The sequence below is a fragment of the Castor canadensis genome, chromosome 1 (genome assembly GCF_047511655.1).
Source record: "Castor canadensis chromosome 1, mCasCan1.hap1v2, whole genome shotgun sequence".
In the NCBI taxonomy this organism is placed as follows: domain Eukaryota; kingdom Metazoa; phylum Chordata; class Mammalia; order Rodentia; family Castoridae; genus Castor; species Castor canadensis.
Window position 1 is genome coordinate 88,911,663 of NC_133386.1, and position 7,883 is coordinate 88,919,545.

General features: G+C 33.6%; 1 pseudogene; it reads right to left on the reverse strand.

The window, feature by feature from the left end:
- Positions 1-5,221: 5,221 nt before the first annotated feature.
- LOC141421621 (ataxin-3-like) lies at positions 5,222-5,836 on the reverse strand (annotated as a pseudogene).
- Positions 5,837-7,883: the final 2,047 nt, after the last annotated feature.

A 7,883-nucleotide genomic window follows, 5' to 3' on the forward strand; every position in this document is an offset into this window, starting at 1 on the left:
GATTTATTTCTGGGCAGGGTCTGAGAGCACTGAGCCCAGCAGGCAGAGTGCTAAGATCCTTCAGATCCTCCATCTGTGCAGAACTCAGTGTTCTGTTTACTTCTTCCACTCTCTGAGAAACTTGGGAGACAGCCTTGTCTTGGACATTCGCCATCTCTGGGTACACAAACTGGGAAAGGCACTCTGCAATGAGTGGGCACTTGCTTAACCCAGAGGCCACAGAGCTCATTGGGGCAGCCCTGGTTCCTGGCAGGCAAACAAGGACAAATTCTAAAGTGAACACAGCCTTTTTCCTGACAACATTCCCTGGAATGGCTTAGCCTTTAGCTTGCACAAAGCACCAAACAATACAGAGGATCTACAATAAACCTCAGCTATGCACACTGAACAGCCATCCCAGGCCAGCAGAGTTCAATATTAGAAGACACAGAAAGATGCTTCTCCAATTCTCTCTTGTTTTGTTGTTCAATATATTTTCTTTTCTTTTTTTTGGAGTAATATTATTTTTTATTATCATATTATTATTGTATTAGGGATAAATTGTGACATTTTAAAAAGTTCTTACACAATATCATAGTTGAATTAATTCTATCGTACTCTTTTAACCTCCTCTCTCCACTCCTGAAATAGTTTCAGCAGGTCTCATTTTTCCATTTTCATACTGAGTACAGAATATTTCCACCATTTTCACCCTCCTACACCCTTTTCTTGTATTCTCTCCCCTCTTACTGCTACCAACCCCCACCCCCCCATAGGACCTGTTTTCTGTTTTTGAAACAACACATTTTCATTTGTGTAAGATAGCTATAGAGGGAGTTTCATTGTAATCCACTTCATCCTGCTTTACCTTCCTGTTCTCTATTTTTGAGAAAAGGCATCTTTGTTTGTTTAAGGTAGTTATACACAGAGTTTCATGTGACCCAATTCAGGCTGTAATACATATATACAAGGAAATGTCACAATATTTTCAATTTCTTTGTTCTTTTTCTTTTCTTTTTTACTTCCTTCTTTTTACTATTATTTATAGCTGTTTTAACTTAATTTTTGTTTAAAATCTTTTGATTTTAATTGCTCTTCATACTTTTATTTTATTTATATATTTTTTCTTTAGTTTCTAATGTTTCTCTCTCTTATTCTTTTAGCTTTCTCTTTTTCACATTCTTTTTTCTTTTTTTTTTGTGTTTTCTTTGACCATTCTTCTTTCTTTTTCTATTTCCTTCCCCTTCATCATTTAATTTGAATTATTAGTTCTACCTTTATAACTTTCTAATTTCATAGTTTTTTCTATATTATTTTTACCCCCTTTTTTTCTATGGTTTTGGTGTCATTGCAGTTGTCTTTAATTGATTTATATTCTATTTCTATGTCTGGTTTGGTGTTCCTGTTTTGTGGTTTGTTTTCTCCCGTCTGAGTGGTACTAGGGTTTGGCCCCTCAAAAGAAGGCTTTATACTAAGAAGAATCACATTTAAAAGTGGAAGAAATATCCATTTCAACACATACAAAAATTATAACATAGAAGTATAATAAATATGAAAAAGCAAGGTCACATGACTCTTTCAAAAATTCTGAACTGCTTAACTGAATTTGAAAATGTGGAAATGAATGAAATGATAGTCAAAGAATTAAAATATATGGCTTTAAAAATAATCTATGACTAAGAGGGTACATTGATTTATGCCTATAATCTCAGCTACCTGAGCAACAGAGTTTGGGAGGATTATGGTTTGAGGTTAGTCCAGTCAAAAATTTAGTAAAAACTTAATCTCAATTAATAACCCTGTAATTCCAGCTATACAAAAGGCCATAGGTAGGAGGACCACAGTCTGAAGGTGGTCCCAGTAAAACATGAGATCCTACTTGAAAAAAAAGCTAAAAACAAAAAAGAACATAGTAGGTTGTTGTGCCAGCTTAGCAAGCATGAGGCATTGAGTTCAAGCCTAATACTGCAAAAATAAATAAATAAATAATCAATGACTTCAAAGAGCATTTAGATAAAGTGATGAATGAAGTAAAGAAATCAAGTCAAGACTTGGATAAGAAATTCAGCAACTTGGATGAGAAATTGAATAAACACAGAGATTTTTACTAAAAGTCCATGAACATTCTGCAAAATAAAGAATGTTACATTTTAGGCTATAAAGAAAGCCTTAACAGGGCTACTGGAGTGTCTCATGTGGTAGAATGCCTACTTAGCAAGTGTGAGACCTGGAGTTCAAGTCCCATTACTGACAAAAAAGAAGAGAAAGCCTTAACAAATATAAAAAATGTTGAAATAGTTTCTTACCAGATCAATAAAAATGGAAATCAATAGCAGGAGAAACCCCAGAAACTATATAAACATATGAAGATTGAATAATACATTTTTGGGTGATGAGTGAGTCATAAAAAATAAGGTGGGAAAATTTTTAAAAGATCCTAGAATCAAATGAAAATAAAAACAGAACCTTTAGGATACCACGAAGGAAGTTCTAAGAGGAAGGTATATAGCTATGAGTGCCTATATTTAAAGAGAGAGAGAGAGAGAGAGAGAGAGAGAGAGACAGAGAGACAGACAGTGAGACGATCTTAAATAAATAACAAAGTTATTCACCTCTAGGTTTTAGAAAAACAGAACAATTCAAACCCAAACTAGTAGACAGAAATAATAAAGAAAAAATTATGAAATGGAAGCTAAAAGAATAACACAAAGGATCGATAGAACAAATATTAGGCTTTTTGAAATGATAAGGAAGATTGACAAACCCTTAGCCAAACTAACCAAAAGAAAGGAGGAGAAGAACCAAATTAATACAATTATAGATGAAAGACGTAATATTATGACAGATATCATGGAAATCCAGAGGTCATTCTATGAAGCCCAATATTATCCTGATATTAAAATTGGACAGGGACACACACACACACACACACACACACAAAGAACTCTACAGACCAATTTCCTTGAACATAGGTGCAAAAATCCTAAATAAAATACTTGAAAGCCACGTTTAACAACACATTGAAAGGATAATATACCATGATAAAGTGGGTTTCATTCCAGGGATGCAAGGATAATTCAAAGTACATAAATCAGCAAATGTAATATAGCACATAAACAAAATGAGGGACAAAAAACACATGAGTACCTCAATAGATGCAAAATAAAAATGAATTTGACAAAATCCAACATCCTATCATGAGAAAAGCTCCAAAGAAACTAGGAACAAAAAGATTATACCTCAATGTTATAAAGATCATATAGCCTGTAGCCAACATTATACTAAATGGGGAAAAATGAGAAGCATTTCTTGTAAAATCAGGAATTAAATAAGATTGTCTACTGTCTGTACTGTTACTAAAGGTAGTGTTTGAAATCTTAGCCAGAACAAAAAGGAGAAAGAAATAAAAGGGATATAAATAAGAAAGGAAGAAGTTAAATTATCCCTATTTGTAGATGATATAATTTTATACTTAAAAGACCCTAAAAACTCCACTGGAAAACACTTCATTGTGATAAACACTTTGAGCAATGTAGCAGGATATAAAATCAGCATATGAAAACCAATAGCTTTTCTATATATCAATAATGAACATACTGAGAAAGAAATAGAAAACATTCTAATTCACAATAGCCACAAAAAGTACCTAGGAATAAACCAAAGAGGTGAAATCCTACTACAGTTAATAAAACTTATAAAAGACTGAAGAAAGAAATTGAGGGACACTAGAAAATTGAAAGACCTCCCATGCTCATGGATCAGTGGAATTAATGGAATTAATGTTGGTAAAATGGCTACATTTCACATAGTTATCAATAAATTCAATGTAATCCCCTTCAAAATTCAAATGATACTCTTCATATAAATATAAAAATTAATCCTAAATTTATATGGAAGCACAAAAGACTCCAAATAACCCAGTAATCCACAACAAAAATAACAATGCTAGAGTTATCAAAATACCTGATTTTAAAAAATATTTAAGAACCATGGAAACAAAAATGCATGGTGCTGGTACACACAAAAAACTAAAGCAAACAAGCTAACAAAACCAGACATGTAGACCATCGGAACAGAATTGGGGAGATGGGGATAAATCTATACCACTACAGCTGTCTGATTGTCAAAATCATTCATGGGGAAAAGAGCCTCTTTAACAAATGACATTGGGAAAACTGGATATCTACAAGTAGAAGATTGAAGGGAGATCACCATCTCTCATCCTGTACAGAAATCAATTCAAAATGTATGAAAGACCTTAATGCAGTAAGACCCAAAACATTGAAACATCTATAGGAAAACATGGGAAAAACACTTCTAGACATAGGCAATGACTTTCTGAATAAGCTCCAATAGCTCATGGAAAAATAATAAAAATTGACAAATGGAATTGCATCAAAGTGAGATGTATCTGCATAACAAAAGACATAATTAGCAAAGTGAAAAGACAGGCTTCAGATTTGGAGAAAATCTTTACCAGTAACTCATTTGACAGGGAATTAATATTTAGAGTATTTAAACAACTCAAAAAATGAAAAGCACCATAAGAGCAAATAACCTAATTAGTAAATTAGCAAAGAACTGAACAGTTTTCAAAAGAATGCATAAAACTTGCCCATAAATACATGAAAAAATATTTAGCATCTATAACCCTCAGGGTTATGCAAATCAGAACTACAAAAAGGCCAGGTGGATGGCTCATGCCTGTAATCCTAGCCCTTAGGAGGCTGAGATCAGAAGGATCATGGTTTGAAGTTAACCTGGACAAAATAGTTCTTGAAACACCATCTCAACCAACAAAAACTGGGCATGGTAACATACACCTGTCATCCCAGCTACCGTGGAAGCATAAATAGGAAAATGGAAACCTAGGCCAGTCTGAGCATAAATATGAGACCCTATTTGAAAAAATAACTAAAAGAAAAAAGGACTAGAGATGTTACTCAAATGAGAGACCCTGCCTAGCTAGTAAGCACAAGTCCTCAGTTCAAAGTTTAGTACAACCAAACATTATAATAACTATGTTGAAATTCCATATCACCCTTCTGAGAATGGCTATCACCATAAAAACAAAAGGCCACAAATAGTGGGGGTTGGGGGTAGAAGGAAACTTCATAGGTTGTTGGTGGCAATGTAAATTAGTCCATCCACTATGGCAATTAAAATAGAGATTTCTTAAAAAACTGAAATAAAACTATCATATTATCTAGCTGTAACGTTCTTGCTTATATACCTGAAGCACTCAAGATTGGCATACAATAGAGATACCTGAATATCCATGTACTTTCAGTTTTGCTATTTCTTCTTCAAAAACTTTTGGCCAATGTATCTATTGAGCCTTGATCAGTAGAGGTTGGACAGCTTCCCAATGTGGCAGAGTACTCTTAACACCAAATATAGAATAATCTTCCAATTGTAACCTTCTAAGAAAAGTACAAGTTATGAATGTGATATTAATTTTGAACTTATCAAAAGAGAATTCAAGTTAAACCACTGTTTTCCTACTTTTTAAACTATAAACCAGTGTTCTTTATAATTATACATAGATGATCTTTTATTTACAGGATCAGACCTAAACCTGATACTCTGGATTGTCGAATAAGATTATTTCTAAATCCCAAACATTCAAGAAATTGCTTATAATTTGAATATAGCAAAATCCACTGTCATCTATATTTTCAGAAAACTGCTAAAAACAGTTTGGTAGTCTTCACTGTTAACTCTTCCTGCCGTGCTCATCCTTTTCTCTTCATCTAGCAGATTTAATGGGGCTAAAATATTCTCCTTGCAATACATTATTCAGGCAATGCTGAGCACAAAGTTAGTCTTGTTTCTTGAGGAAGGTAGAGTCAATGTTTATTTGTCACCAATACAATTTTGAAGAACAAAGTTGAAGAACAAACACTACCAAATGTTAAGACTTAAAAAGCTATCATAATTAAGACAGTATGGTATTTTGTGGAAGAACAGACACATAAACCAATGTAAGAGAATAGAAAGCCCAGAAATATTCTCACAGAAATAGAAGTAACAGATCTTTGTGGAGAGGCAAAGACAATAAAAGGAAAAACACTCCTTTTTTGTAAATGGGGCTGGACAATTGGACACCCATTGGCAAAAAAAGAATATGGTCATAGACCTTACACCTTTCATCAAAATTCATTCAACATGGAACACAGACCTGAATGCAAAAGTATAAAACATGTAGGAGGTAGCATAAATGAAAAATTTAGATGACCTTGGGTTTGGTAATGACTCTTTAGATCTGATACCAAATAATTCATTAAAAAAATTGATAGGCCAACTTTATTAAAATACAAAACTTTTGCTCTGCAAAAGAGAATACCAGGAGAATTTGGAAACAAACCACAATCTAGAAGATCTTTTAAAAAGACACTCTGATAAAGGATTGTTGTACAAAATATGCAAAAGAACCCTTAAAATAACTGAATTAAAAATGGCAAAAATTCTTAAAAATATCTCACCAAAGAAATGTAAAGATGGCAAAGGCATAGGAAAAGACATTTATATCATGTCATCATTATATATCTGTCCAAAACTCATAGAAAGTACAACACAATGAAGGAACCCTAATAGAAACTGGATTTCAGGTGATGATAATAAGCAGACATAGGTTCATCAATTGTAACAAATGTGCCACTCAGGTGGTAAATATTGATAATGTGGAAACAATGAGTCAGCCACTTCATAGCAGATTGAATACATGGGATCTCTCCCCGCCTAGAGAGGGGAAGAATATGTCTTCACTATAATAAATATTTATATTGAATATTGCTATGGTTTGAGTGCAGTTTGTCCTCACCAAATGTTGATAATTCACTAATGTGGCAATAGTGAGATGGTGGCGTCTTTAAGGGAGATAATTAGATCAGGGAACTACCAGTTTGGATTAATGCCAAACTGGAGTCAATGGTGTAGGTATCCCAGCACTGGATTAGTTATTCGAAAGTGGACTGTTGTAAAGTGAGACCACCCCAATTGCTTGACTTTTTTTACACATGTCTATTTCCTCTTCTTCTTCCACATCATGTTTTGATACAACCTGTGTGCTCTTGTTAGTACTCAAGCTGTGCTATTTTGACTTTCCAGCTCCCAGAATCATGAGCCAAATAAACCTCTTTTGTTTATGCATTACCAGTGTCAGTTTATAGCAACACAAATAGACTAAGAAAAATAATGATTTGCTTTCTCTGCCCACTAACTATCTACCAGGAAAAACATACTGTGGTTTATTGAATGTCTTATTTCATGTCATGCATCTGATATGTTATTTTTTCTGACTGTGAGATTTATTTTACTGTAGCATGAAGAAGTATTAAGTTAGCTCTCAAGAGGTTTACTAATTTTACATGCATCTAGAAGCATCTGGCTTTGGAATATGGAGAAATGGATAGCTAAAGACATGTATATACCAATGACTCTACAATGTATTTCCAGACCATCTCCTGAATCCCATACTCATATATCCAGTTGTCTAACTGATATATAAATATCTAATAGGCTTCTTAAAATGAGCAAGTTCAAAACTGAACACTTGATTTTATGCTTCTTTTCTCTTATAGTCTTCTTCATCTTAGTCAATGGAAACCTTTCTTCCAGTAGATTGGACCCACAATCTTAGGTATATGCCTTAATCAAATCATTTATCTCCACTTTGTCTTGCCTGAGTTATTGGATAGCTTTCCAATGTATTTCCTCTGTGTCTATCCTTGAAAAACCTCTATCATCCAGTCTAATCTTTAGAGATCATTAATTTGGACCTTTAAAAATGTGTCAAATCATAAAATTTGTATTTTAAAATTCTTTAATTGATACCCATTTCTACTAGAAAATCCCACAAGACATGGTATATTGTGATCCTCCCTTCCCTCATATTTCTTTCA